Source organism: Bubalus kerabau, chromosome 5 (assembly GCF_029407905.1).
Source record: "Bubalus kerabau isolate K-KA32 ecotype Philippines breed swamp buffalo chromosome 5, PCC_UOA_SB_1v2, whole genome shotgun sequence".
Taxonomy (NCBI): Eukaryota; Metazoa; Chordata; class Mammalia; order Artiodactyla; family Bovidae; genus Bubalus; species Bubalus kerabau.
The window spans coordinates 23703537-23716248 of NC_073628.1; the positions used below are offsets into that span (position 1 = coordinate 23703537).

The window sequence follows — 12712 nt, forward strand, 5'->3', positions numbered from 1 at the left end:
TCTCTTGGGTATGCACCTAGAAGTGGAATTGCTGGGTCATATGGCAATTCTATGTTTAACTTTTTGAGGAACTGCCAACTTCATTGAGTTTTAAAGTTCTGTAACCAAGTTTGACATTTCTGAGAGCTTTTCTTTTCATTTCCTGAGTGTTTATCCTTTGAAAAAAATTGATTGTAATCTCTCTCCTCTCTGAGGATATCACTGGAATTAAAAAAAAAAAAAGATTTCTTCTCCCTGAATAGCCTATCTTATAAAGCTAATTTAATTTTTAAAAACCTCTGCTTTCTAGGGCTCCTTGGTGGTCCAGTGGTTAAGAATCTGCCTGCCAATGCAGGGGACACGGGTTCCACTCCTGGTCCGAGAAGATCCCACATGCTGCGAGGCAGCTACACCCGTGTGCTGTAACTACTGAGTCCACGAGCCAGAACTGCTGAGCCCGAGTGCCCGCGAGCCTGTGCTCTGCAACAAGGGAGGCCACTGCAGCGACAAGCCCTCACACCTGCTCAGTGCATCTAGAGGAAGCCTGTATGCAGCAAGGGAGACCCAGCACAGCCAAAAAGCAATAGAACTAAAAAAAAAAAAAAAGAAAAGAAAACCACTCTGTTTTCTGCGTTAGTAGCTTTGATCAACTGTCTATATATCTCATAATCCTTGGCCGATCAAGAGTGATTTTATTCAAGAATAAAGAACCAGAAAACTGATTGGATCACATTTGCTATCACATGGGTCATCTTCTTGACTTTGAGTTTCAAAGTGATTTGATGGGCTGTTTGTGGAGAACCCCTAATGCCAGTTATTCCCATGAGAGTCTTCAGAGAAGGACCTTCCAGTCTCTCATCTGGAAGGTTAGGATTCTTCTCCCTATGCTGTGGGGGAGGAATGGGAAAAAGGGTTGGATGTCTCTGGACTCACGAGTCAGTGTGCTCGTGGTCACGCCACACTCTTCTTTGGGCGAGGTGGTTCTGCCCTCAATGGGGCCTGTATCTCCCAGTCTGGGGACTATGCTATTTTCTCTGGATTGCAAACCTCCGGATTTCTGCTAGTGTGTTGGGGCAGGTTCCCAGTGGCATGAAATGGAGAAAGGAATCTAAGGATCTGACTGCTGCTTAAGCAGCTTTTAAGCCATTTTCTTTTACATTGCCTGCCACCTCCCCCCTTTAACTAATGAGTCCTGCATATTCCTGCCAATGCGGTGGTGCGAATTGTGTTGATGCTCAGCCTTCCTCGGATTAGGCTTGGGATTTGGAGCTCTCAGTTCAGCTGAATCTAGTTTCCAGTTTCTAAAATTTGTTGATTTTTGCCTCATTTCCTATTGCACTAACCATGCTAGAATGTAAAAAACAAACAAAAATCCACTTGCTGTTGTTTTTGTGGGGTTACTGGAGGATACAGAATTAGATGCACATGTTCAGTCTTCCAACTTCATCCAGAAGTCTGCGTCCCACTCTTCTTAATGAAAAAAAAAAAAAAAAGAAAACTGATATTTTGATTCCCATCTGAATTAGACACCATATAATCATGGAACAAAACCCTCTATAGTTATCTTAATAGATAGAATGTAACATAAAGAATTGTTAATCAGGTGTAAAGAATTGTTAACACGGTGACTGAAAAAGTTAATAGAGGAACCTCAGCTATTAAGGAGATAGAAATTGCAGGAAGCAGCTACTAACTGTTAGGCCTGGAGGAACAAAGAGAAGAAGCTGGAGTTTTTAAAACATAGAAGAGACTCACAGACTTAGAGAAAACACTTATGGTGGCCAGGGGGAAGGAGAGGGGGAAGGGATAGTTAGGGAGTTTGGGATGGACATGTACACACTGCTATATTAAAAATGAATAACCAACAAGGATCTACTGTAGAGCACAGGGAACTCTTCTCAGTGTTCTGTGGCAGTCAGGATTGGCAGGGAGTTTGGGGGAGAATGGATACATGTGTACGTATGGCTGAGTCCCTTCACTGTGTACCGGAGTTGTGTACAACATTGTTCATTGGCTATACTACGATATAAAAGTTAAAAACCAACAACCAAACCTAGAAACATAGCGAAAGGGGCTCACGGAGCTGGAAGTCAGACCTCTGAGGAGGAACACATCTTGGCTGGGGCCGGCACCTCCGAGGGGGCGTGCTGAGGCTAGCTGTGACTGTTGGAAAGCTGGGCTAAGCTGCTTCAGGACTGGACACTGCCCTGGGATGAGAAGAAGCACAGCGAAACCAATGGGCAGAGGAAGCCAACAAGAAGTGGACAGAAATGAGCATGTGTCACCTTCTCCTTCAGCCTTGCAGTCTCCCTCGTGGCCTTACTGTAGGAGCCTAAAAGAGGTCCAGGGCTTCCCTGGTGGCTCAGTGGTTATAGCATCCTCCTGCCAATGAAGGAGACACGGGTTTGATCCCTGGGTTGGGAAGATCCCCTGGAGGAGGGCATGGCAACCTACTCCAGTATTCTTGCCTTGAAAATCCCATGGAGAGGAGCCTAGTGGGCTACAGTCCATGGGGCTGCAAAAGAGTCAGACACAACTTAGCAACTAAACAACAACAAAAGAGTCCAGCTTGCAAAGGACAGGAGTGGGGTGTGGTGTGCGGTGCCCAGTCCCAGCATCACAGAGCCAACCGGAAGGCGGGCTTGAAGCTGAGGAACAGCTGCTTAGTAACTAGTATAGTCTATGCTTTCAGGTACTTGAATGCCTATGTATCCTGCTGAGCCTATTGTGAGCTTTCATTACAACAAAATCCACACTGTGTCTCCATCTTCTCACAAAACCATTCTCACTCTCTCCCCAAATGAGAAGACGCCAAGTCCCAAGAGCAGTTGTACTGATACGTGGGAGATGGTTTCACTATCTATTCCGAGCTATATTAACAGCTGATCAAATTCAGCCACAGTTCCACCCAAACACTCTGTTTCTAAACAATGTCTTTTGATCTGGTGTTCCTCCTTTTTCTCAGTTGGTTCAGAATTTGGGGTGGGAAGACAGGGGTATTATATACTGACCTTCTTTCCCACTAATGGGTGTACTTATTGTCGACACATTTACCAGCTTCTGTGCCAATTTACATTCATCCCCAAGAGCAATGTGAGTTTCAACTGTTTCACAGCATCGACTCATTACTGTCAGACTTAAATTTTGCCAATTTATGAATGACAAATTGTATCCCATTATTGTTTAATTTACATTTTCCTTAATGGGGAGGCTGAACATGTTTTTCCCATTTGCTTTTTGGACTCTGGTTTCTGCTCATATTTTTTGCCCAATTGTCTAATTTTTTCTTCTTAATGAATTGCAAGAATTCATAAAATTTTTTTGGTAAAATGTATATGAAACATGTATACATATGGCCGATCCATGTTGACTGTGAGGAGATACCCTACATCCAAGGGCAGAGAAGCCCCAGCAAGATCATAGGTGCTAGAGCGGCAGCTGCCTGGTGCTGGAGTGACTTTGAGGAGATACTTCACATCGAAGGGTAAAGGAGAAGCCCCAGCAAGATGGTAGGAACGGCGAAATCACATTTAGGATCAAACCCCATACCCACCAGAAACACTCAAACATACCTTGTGCCACAAGGACCCAGAGAGTGAGACAGAACTGTGTCTGAGTGTCTCCTGAGGAGGGACGGGTCAGCAGTGGACTGTTGCAGGGGCAGGGGCTCTGGGTGCAGCAGACTTGGGTATGGCATAAGCCCTCTTGGAAGAGGTCACCATTATCCGTGCCATAGAGCCACTGGAACTTACACAGGACTGGGAAACAGACTCTTGAAGGGCACAAACAGAACCTTGTGTGCACCAGCACCCAGGAGAAAGGAGCAGTGACCCAAGAGACTGACCCAGACTTGCCGGTGCATGATCCAGAAGGCGTGGGTCAGTGGTGGCCTGCTGCAGGGTTGGGGGCACTGAGTGTAGCGGTGCGTGCATGGGACCTTTTGAAGGAGGTTGCCATTTTCTTCATTACCTCCACCATAGTTTGGCCTCAGGTCAAATACCAGGGAGGGAAAACAGCCCTGCCCTTCAACAGAAAATTGGATTAAAGATTTACTGAGCATGACCCCCTGCTCATCAGAACAAGACCCAGTTTCCCTCTCAGTCAGTCTCTCCCATCAGGAAGCTTCCATAATCCTCTTATCCTTCTCCATCAGAGGGCACACAGATGGAAAACCACAATCATAGAAAACTAACCAGTCTGTTTACATGGACCACAGCCTTATCTAACTCAATGAAACTATGAGCCATCCCTAGCTCTATCTATCTAGGGCCACCCAAGATGGACAGGTCATGGTGGAGAGTTCTGACAAAACGTGGTCCATTGGGGAAGGGAATGGCAAGCCACTTCAGTGTTCTTGCCTTGAGAACCCCATGAACAGTATGAAAAGGCAAAAAAATAGGACACTGAAAGATGAACTCCCCAGGTTGGTAGGTGCCCAATATGCTACTGGAAATCAGTGGAGAAATAACTCCAGAAAGAATGAAGATCAGATCAGATCAGATCAGTCGCTCAGTCGTGTCCGACTCTTTGCGACCCCATGAATCACAGCACGCCAGGCCTCCCTGTCCATCACCAACTCCCGGAGTTCACTCAGACTCACGTCCATCGAGTCAGTGATGCCATCCAGCCATTTCATCCTCTGTCGTCCCCTTCTCCTCCTGTCCCCAATCCCTCCCAGTATCAGAGTCTTTTCCAATGAGTCAACTCTTCGCATGAGGTGGCCAAAGTACTGGAGTTTCAGCTTTAGCATCATTCCTTCCAAAGAAATCCCAGGGCTGATCTCCTTCAGAATGGACTGGTTGGATCTCCTTGCAGTCCAGGGACTCTCAACAGTCTTCTCCAAACCACAGTTCAAAAGCATCAGTTCTTCGGCACTCAGCCTTCTTCACAGTCCAACTCTCACATCCATACATGACCACAGGAAAAACCATAGCCTTGACTAGACGAACCTTTGTTGGCAAAGTAATGTCTCTGCTTTTGAATATGCTATCTAGGTTGGTCATATCTTTCCTTCCAAGGAGTAAGCATCTTTTAATTTCATGGCTGCAGTCACCATCTGCAGTGATTTTGGAGCCTGGAAAAATAAAGTCTGACACAGTTTCCACTGTTTCCCCATCTATTTGCCATGAAGTGATGGGACCGGATGCCATGATCTTCGTTTTCTGAATGCTGAGCTTTAAGCCAACTTTTTCACTCTCCACTTTCACTTTCATCAAGAGGCTTTCTAGTTCCTCTTCATTTTCTGCCATAAGGGTGGTGTCATCTGCATATCTGAGGTTATTGATATGGAGCCAAAACAAAAACAGGAGATGGCAAGAGTGAACATTGACATTTTAGGAATCAGTGAACTAAAATGGACTGGAATGGGTGAATTTAGCTCAGATGACCATTATATCTACTACTGTGGGCAAGAATCCCTTAGAAGAAATGAAGTAGCCATCACAGTCAACAAAAGACTCCAAAATGCAGTACTTGAATGTAATCTCAAAAACAACAGAATGATCTTTGTTCGTTTCCAAGGCAAACCATTCAATATCACAGTAATCCAAGTCTATGCCCCAACCAGTAATGCTGAAGAAACTGAAATTGAATGGTTCTATGAAGACCTACAAGACCTTCTAGAACTAATAGGCAACAAAGATGTCCTTTTCATTATAGGGGACTGGAATGCAAAAGTAGGAAGCCAAGAAATACCTGGGGTAACAGGCAAATTTGGCCTTGGAGTACAGAATGAAGCAGGGCAAAGGCTAATAGAGTTTTGCCAAGAGAACACACTGGTCATAGCAAACACCCTCTTCCAAGAACACAAGAGAAGACTACACATGGACATCTCCAGATGGTTAATATTGAATTCAGATTGATTATATTCTTTGCAGCCAAAGATGGAGAAGCTCTATACAGTCAGCAAAAACAAGACCTGGAGCTGACTGTGGCTCAGATCATGGAACTCCTTATTGCCAAATTCAGACTGAAATTGAAAGTAGGGAAAACCACTAGACCATTCAGGTATGCCCTAAAAAAATCCCTTACGATTATACAGTGGAAGTGACAAATAGATTCAAGGGATTAGATCTGATAGAGTGCCTGAAGAACTATGGATGGAGGTTTCTGACATTATACAAGAGGCAGTGATCAAGACCATCCCCAAGAAAAAGAAATGCAAAAAGGCAAAATGGTTGTCTGAGGAGGCCTTACAAATAGCTATGAAAACAAGAGAAGGGCAAAGGCGAAAAGGAGAGATATACCTATTTGAATGCAGAGTTCCAAAGAATAAAAAAGAGAGGTAAGAAAGCCTTCCTCAGTGATCAGTGCAAAGAAATAGAGGAAAAAAAAACAAAATGGGAAAGATTAGGGATCTCTTCAAGAAAATTAGAGATACCAAGGGAACATTTCATGCAAAGATGGGCTCGATAAAGGACAGGAATGGTATGGACCTAAAAGAAGCAGAAGATATTAAGAAGAGGTGGCAAGAATACATAGAACTGTATAAAAAAGATCTTCATGACCCAGATAATCACAATGGTGTGATCACTCACCTAGAGCCAGACATCCTGGAATATGAAGTCAAGTGGGCCTTAGGAAGCATCACTACAAACAAAGCTAGTGGAGGTGATAGAATTCCAGTTGAGCTATTTCAAATCCTGAAAGATGATGCTGTGAAAGTGCTTCACTCAATATGCCAGCATATTTGGAAAACTCAGCAGTGGCCACAGGACTGGAAAAGGTCAGTTTTCATTCCAATCCCAAAGAAAGGCAATGCCAAAGAATGTTCAAACTATTGCACAATTGCACTCATCTCACATGCTAGCAAAGTAATGCTCAAAATTCTCCAAGCCAGGCTTCAAGAGTATGTGAACCATGAACTTCCAAATGTTCAAGCTGGATTTAGAAAAAGCAGAGGAACCAGAGATCAAATTGCCAACATTCGCTGGATCATCGAAAAAGCAAGAGAGTTCCAGAAAAACATCTATTTCTGCTTTATTGACTATGCCAAAGCCTTTGACTGTGTGGATCACAATAAACTGTGGGAAATTCTGAAAGAGATGGGAATACCAGACCACCTGACCTGCCTCTTGAGAAACCTGTATGCAGGTCAGGAAGCAACAGTTAGAGCTGGACATGGAACAACAGACTGGTTCCAAATAGGAAAAGGAGTACACCAAGGCTGTATATTGTCACCCTGCTTATTTAACTTATATGCAGAGTACATCATGAGAAACGCTGGGCTGGATGAAGCACAAGCTGGAATCATGATTGGTGGGAGAAATATCAATAAGCTCAGATATACAGATGACACCACCTTTATGGCAGAAAGTAAAGAAGAACTAAAGAGCCTCTTGATGAAAGTGAAAGAGGAGAGTGAAAAAGTTGGCTTAAAGCTCAACATTCAGAAACCTACGATCGTGGCATCTAGTCCCATCACTTCAAGACAAATAGATGAGGAAACAGTGGAAACAGTGAGAGACTTTATTTTTCTGGGCTCCAAAATCACTGTGGATGGTGATTGCAGCCATGAAATTAAAAGATGCTTGCTCCTTGGGAGGAGAATTATGACCAACCTAGACAGCATATTAAACAGCAGAGACATTACTTTGTCAACAAAGGTTCGTCTAGTCAAGGCTATGGTTTTTCCAGTAGTCATGTATGGATGTGAGAGTTGGACTATAAAGAAAGCTGAACACTGAAGAATTGATGCTTTTGAAGTGTGGTGTGTGAGGAGACTCTTGGGAGTCCCTTGGACTGCAAGGAGATCCAACCAGTTCATCCTAAAGGAGGTCAGTCCTGGGTGTTCATTGGAGGGACTGATGTTGAAGCTGAAACTCCAATACTTCGGCCACCTAATGAGAAAAGCTGACTCATTTGAAAAGACCCTGATGCTGGGAAAGATTGAGGGTGGAGAAGAAGGGGACGACAGAGGATGAGATGCCTGGATGGCATAACTGACTCAGTGGACAAACTCCAGGAGTTGGTGATGGATAGGGAGGCCTCTTGTGCTGTAGTTCATGGGTTGCAAAGAGTCAGACACAGTCAGTTCACAGCTGACTGAACTGACTGATATAAAAGATACAAATTAGAATAGAGGATCTGCTGTTGTTGTTCAGTTGCTAGGTCATGTCTAACCCTGTAACCTCTGCAGCACACCAGGCTTCCCTGTCCTTCATCATCTCCTGGAGTCTGCTCAAAATCAGGTCCATTGTGTTGGTGATGCCATCCAACCGTCTCATCCTCTGTCACCCTCTTCTCTTCCTGCCCTCAGTCCTTCCCAGCATTAGACTCTTCTCCAATGAGTTGGCTTTTCATATCAGGGGCCAAAGGATGGAGCTTCAGTGTCAGCATCCATCCTTCCAATGAATATCCAGGGTTCATTTTCTTTAGGATTGACTGGTTTAATCTCTTGCTGTCCAAGGGACTCTCATGCATCTTCTCCATCACCACAATTCAAAAGCATCAATTATTCCATGCTCAGTCTTCTTTATCGTCCAACTCTCACATCTATACATGAGTAGTGGAAAAATCATAGCTTTGTATAGAAGATATTAAAAAATACTCTCATGTTTCCCTCACCTAGTTTCATTAAATTGTTGTATTGGTTTTCATTCATTGTCTTAATTTGCTTCAGATTAAAGAAAACAGAGAAACACAGTGGACACTCTGTATCCATGGAGGCTGCTGCAACCAATCCCCCATGGCTCCCAAAGGATGACTATACACTGTTGAGATCCCTTTCGTTCCCTTCTCTGTTTTTACTCTTCTCTGATCCTTCCACAGTCATCTCTATCATGGATTTAGTGTTTACCATTCTCATGCACAGCTTTTATACTGAGTGGGAGTTATATTCTGGATACTAATCTTTTGTTAATTTTATGCATTTTGAATTGCAAATATCTCCTCTCATTCTGCGCTGTTTTTTTCACTTTGCTTATGGTGTTTTTTTGATATTTGAAAGTTTTAAATTTTAATGTGATCGTATTTATCAGCTGTTTCCTTTATGGTTTGTGCTTTTTGTGTCATGTTTTTAAAAAATCCTTTCTCTTATCTTTCCTGTACTCTTTTTTGGTGGATGTTTTGTTTTATTTCCTTGATGAATGTCTGTGGTTCCTTGAGGAAAGACAAAATCATGATTATGTATGTCTTTCATCCTCTACAATGTTAATAATTCCAGTGACTCCCAAATGGTAGGTGGGAAAGGCCAGATTGGTGGACAGTCGCTTGTTATCTTTCTCTGCAGATCAGGCTGTAGCTGCTGTTCTCTTTAGTCACTATCTTAGGTTCTTTCCTCTCTTTCCCTTTTTTTCATATCTATGTTTCTCCTTTCCATTCTTTTACACAGTACTCAAAAGTTTAGAAGAACATCAGTTGCAGCTTAAAACTACTAAAAATAAAGGGGATTTACCATAAACAGTAAATGCTAGAGAGGGTGTGGAGAGAAGGGAACCCTCCTACACTGTTGAAGGGAATATAAAGTGGTATAGCCACTATGAAGGACAGAATGGAGGCTCCTTAAAGAATAGAGCTACCATATGACCCTGCACTCCCACTCCTGAGCATGTATCTGGAGAATAACATGGTCCCAAAGGACACATGTGCCCCAGTGTTCATTGCAGCACTGTTTACAATAGCCAAGACATGGAAGCCCTTACACATCTATTGACAGAGGAATGGATAAAGAAGATATGGTACACATATACAAGGAAATATTACTCAGACATTAAAAAGAATAAAATAATGCCATTTGCAGCAAAATGGATGGACCTAGAGACTGTCATATTGAGTGAAGTGAGTCAGACAGAGAAGGAGAAATATCCTATAATAGCCCTCATATGCAGACTCCAAAAAGAAGTGATGCAAATGAACTTATTTACAAAACAGAAATAGACTCAAAGAATGAATTTATGGTGGCCAGGGGGAAGGATTGGGGGAAAGGATAGTTAGGGAGTTTGGGTGTTGGGATGGACATGTACACACTGCAATATTCAAAGTGGATAACTAACAAAAATACCTACTGTAGAGCACAGGGAATTCTTCTCACTGTATGTGAAAGCCTGGATGGAAGGGGAGTTTGAGGGAGAATAGATACATGTAAACATGTGGCTGAGTCCCTTCGCTGTCCACCTGAAAGTATCGCAGCACTGTTAATCAGCTATAAGGTGAAAGTTGCTGGGTGGTGTCCAGCTCTTTGTGACCCTGTGGACTATACAGTCCATGGAATTCTGGACTGTATACTGGAGTGGGCAGTTGTTCCCTTCTCCAAGGGATCTTCCCAATCCAGGGATCAAACCGAGGTCTCCCACATTGCAGGTGGATTCTTTACCAGCTGAGCCACCAAGGAAGCCCTAATCAGCTATACCTCAATATAAAAGAAAAGTTTAAAATGGAATAAAAAAGTAAAGGGGATTAATTGGCTCAAACAAGTAGAAAGTCCTTGGACTTCAGCTTTGATTCAGCAGGTCATTGACATAACACCATTAGTAAAGGGACAGATACTCTGTCTTTCCACTTTTTTGCTCTACTTCCTACCAGGTCAGTTTTATTCTAAACTTGTTTCCCTCTCAAGCGCATGACATTTTTAATGCCTAATTTAGGATTTCTTGAACTTGACACTAGTGACATTTGGGTTGTCTAATTTGGGGATATGGGGGCCTGTCTTGAGCATGGTAGGATGGTAAGAAGTGTGTGGAGAGAGGAGCCTGGTGGGCTACAGTCCATGGGGTCACAAAGAGTCAGAAAGGACTGAGCGACTAACTCTAACACTAACAAGAAGCATTCTGGGCTCTACCCATTAGGTACAAACAGCAGAAATCCTCCCCACCCTGAGCTGTGACAACCAAATGTCTCCAGACATTGTCTGATGTGTCCTGGGGTGAAATCACCCCTGGTTGAGAGCGTCTCTCCTAATTAGATAGGCTTAAATCACATCACATGTCTGGTCTTGGAATAATGAGAGTCGCCTGAAGGGATGAAGGTGCTAATTGGCTTAAGCAGATCTGGATTTATTTCTAGAGCAGGCTCAGCCTTTGGTCTGTGTTGACAACAGGTAGACACTGGAAAGAAGATCTAGGTGAGAGCAGAAAGGAGGACGGTGGAGATGATTCTGAACAGTTAAACGGCTCCCCCAAACAATCTGATATGAAGCCCAAAGTGACAGCTGAGCGACCTTTGCTACTCTTTCCCACTTTAATATTCAATTGTCAATTAAAGGTAAGCCTTCACCATTAGCTCTTCCATTGTAATAGAAAGAGGCAAGATGGATGAATAGAGAAACTGGTGCATACATACAATGGAATATTATTCAGCCTCAGGATTTTCAGAAGGAAATTTGCAACAGCATGCGTAAATCTGGAGGACATTATGGGAAGTGAAATAAGGCAATCACAGAAGGAAAAATGCTACATGATTCCACTGGTATGAGGTATTAATACTAACTAAACTTACAGAATTTACTAAACTAATAGAGTTTTGCCAAGAAAATGCACTGGTCATAGCAAACACCCTCTTCCAACAACACAAGAGAAGACTCTACACATGGACATCACCAGATGGTCAACACCGAAATCAGATTGATTATATTCTTTGCAGCCAAAGATGGAGACGCTCTATACGGTCAGCACAAACAAGACCAGGAGCTGACTGTAGCTCAGATCATGAACTCCTTGCCAAATTCAGACTGAACTCCTTGCCAAATTCAGACTGAAATTGAAGAAAGTAGGGAAAACCACTAGACCATTCAGGTATGACCTAAATCAAATCCCTTATGATTATACAGTGGAAGTGAGAAATAGATTTAAGGGCCTAGATCTGATAGACTGCCTGATGAACTATGGACAGAGGTTCGTGACATTGTACAGGAGACAGGGATCAAGACCATCCTCATGGAAAAGAAATGCAAAAAAGCAAAATGGCTGTCTGGGGAGGCCTTACAAATAGCTGTGAAAAGAAGAGAAGAGAAGCGAAAAGCAAAGGAGAAAAGGAAAGATATAAGCATCTGAATGCAGAGTTCCAAAGAATAGCAAGAAGAGATAAGAAAGCCTTCCTCAGCGATCAATGTAAAGAAATAGAGGAAAACAACAGAATGGGAAAGACTAGAGATCTCTTCAAGAAAATTAGAGATACCAAGGGAACATTTCATGCAAAGATGGGCTCGATAAAGGACAGAAATGGTATGGACCTAACAGAAGCAAAAGATATTAAGAAGAGGTGGCAAGAATACACAGAAGAACTGTACAAAAAAGATCTTCATGACCCAGATAATCACGATGGTGTGATCACTCACCTAGAGCCAGACATCCTGGAATGTGAAGTCAAGTGGGCCTTAGGAAGTATCACTACAAACAAAGCTAGTGGAGGTGATGGAATTCCAGTTGAGCTATTTCAAATCCTGAAAGATGATGCTGTGAAAGTGCTTCACTCAATATGCCAGCAAATTTGGAAAACTCAGCAGTGGCCATAGGACTGGAAAAGGTCAGTTTTCATTCCAATCCCAAAGAAAGGCAATGCCAAACAATGCTCAAACTATCGCACAATTGCACTCATCTCACATGCTAGTAAAGTAATGCTCAAAATTCTCCAAGCCAGGCTTCTGCAATACAGGGGTGAAATCACCCCTGGTTGAGAGCTTCTCTCCTAATTAGATAGGATTAAATCACATCACATGTCTGGTCTTGGAATAATGAGAGTCACCTGAAGGGATGAAGGTGCTAATTGGCTTAAGCAGATCTGGATTTATTTCTAGAGC

General features: G+C 43.0%; 1 long non-coding RNA gene across 1 annotated transcript; it reads right to left on the reverse strand.

The window, feature by feature from the left end:
• Positions 1-295: 295 nt before the first annotated feature.
• LOC129653698 (uncharacterized) lies at positions 296-12559 on the reverse strand. The gene is made up of 5 exons (XR_008715208.1): positions 12251-12559; positions 2265-2361; positions 2076-2186; positions 1357-1449; positions 296-866 (listed from the first exon to the last, which is right to left on the reverse strand). It is a non-coding gene; the product is annotated as an uncharacterized LOC129653698 (long non-coding RNA).
• Between the last annotated feature and the right edge of the window lie 153 nt (positions 12560-12712).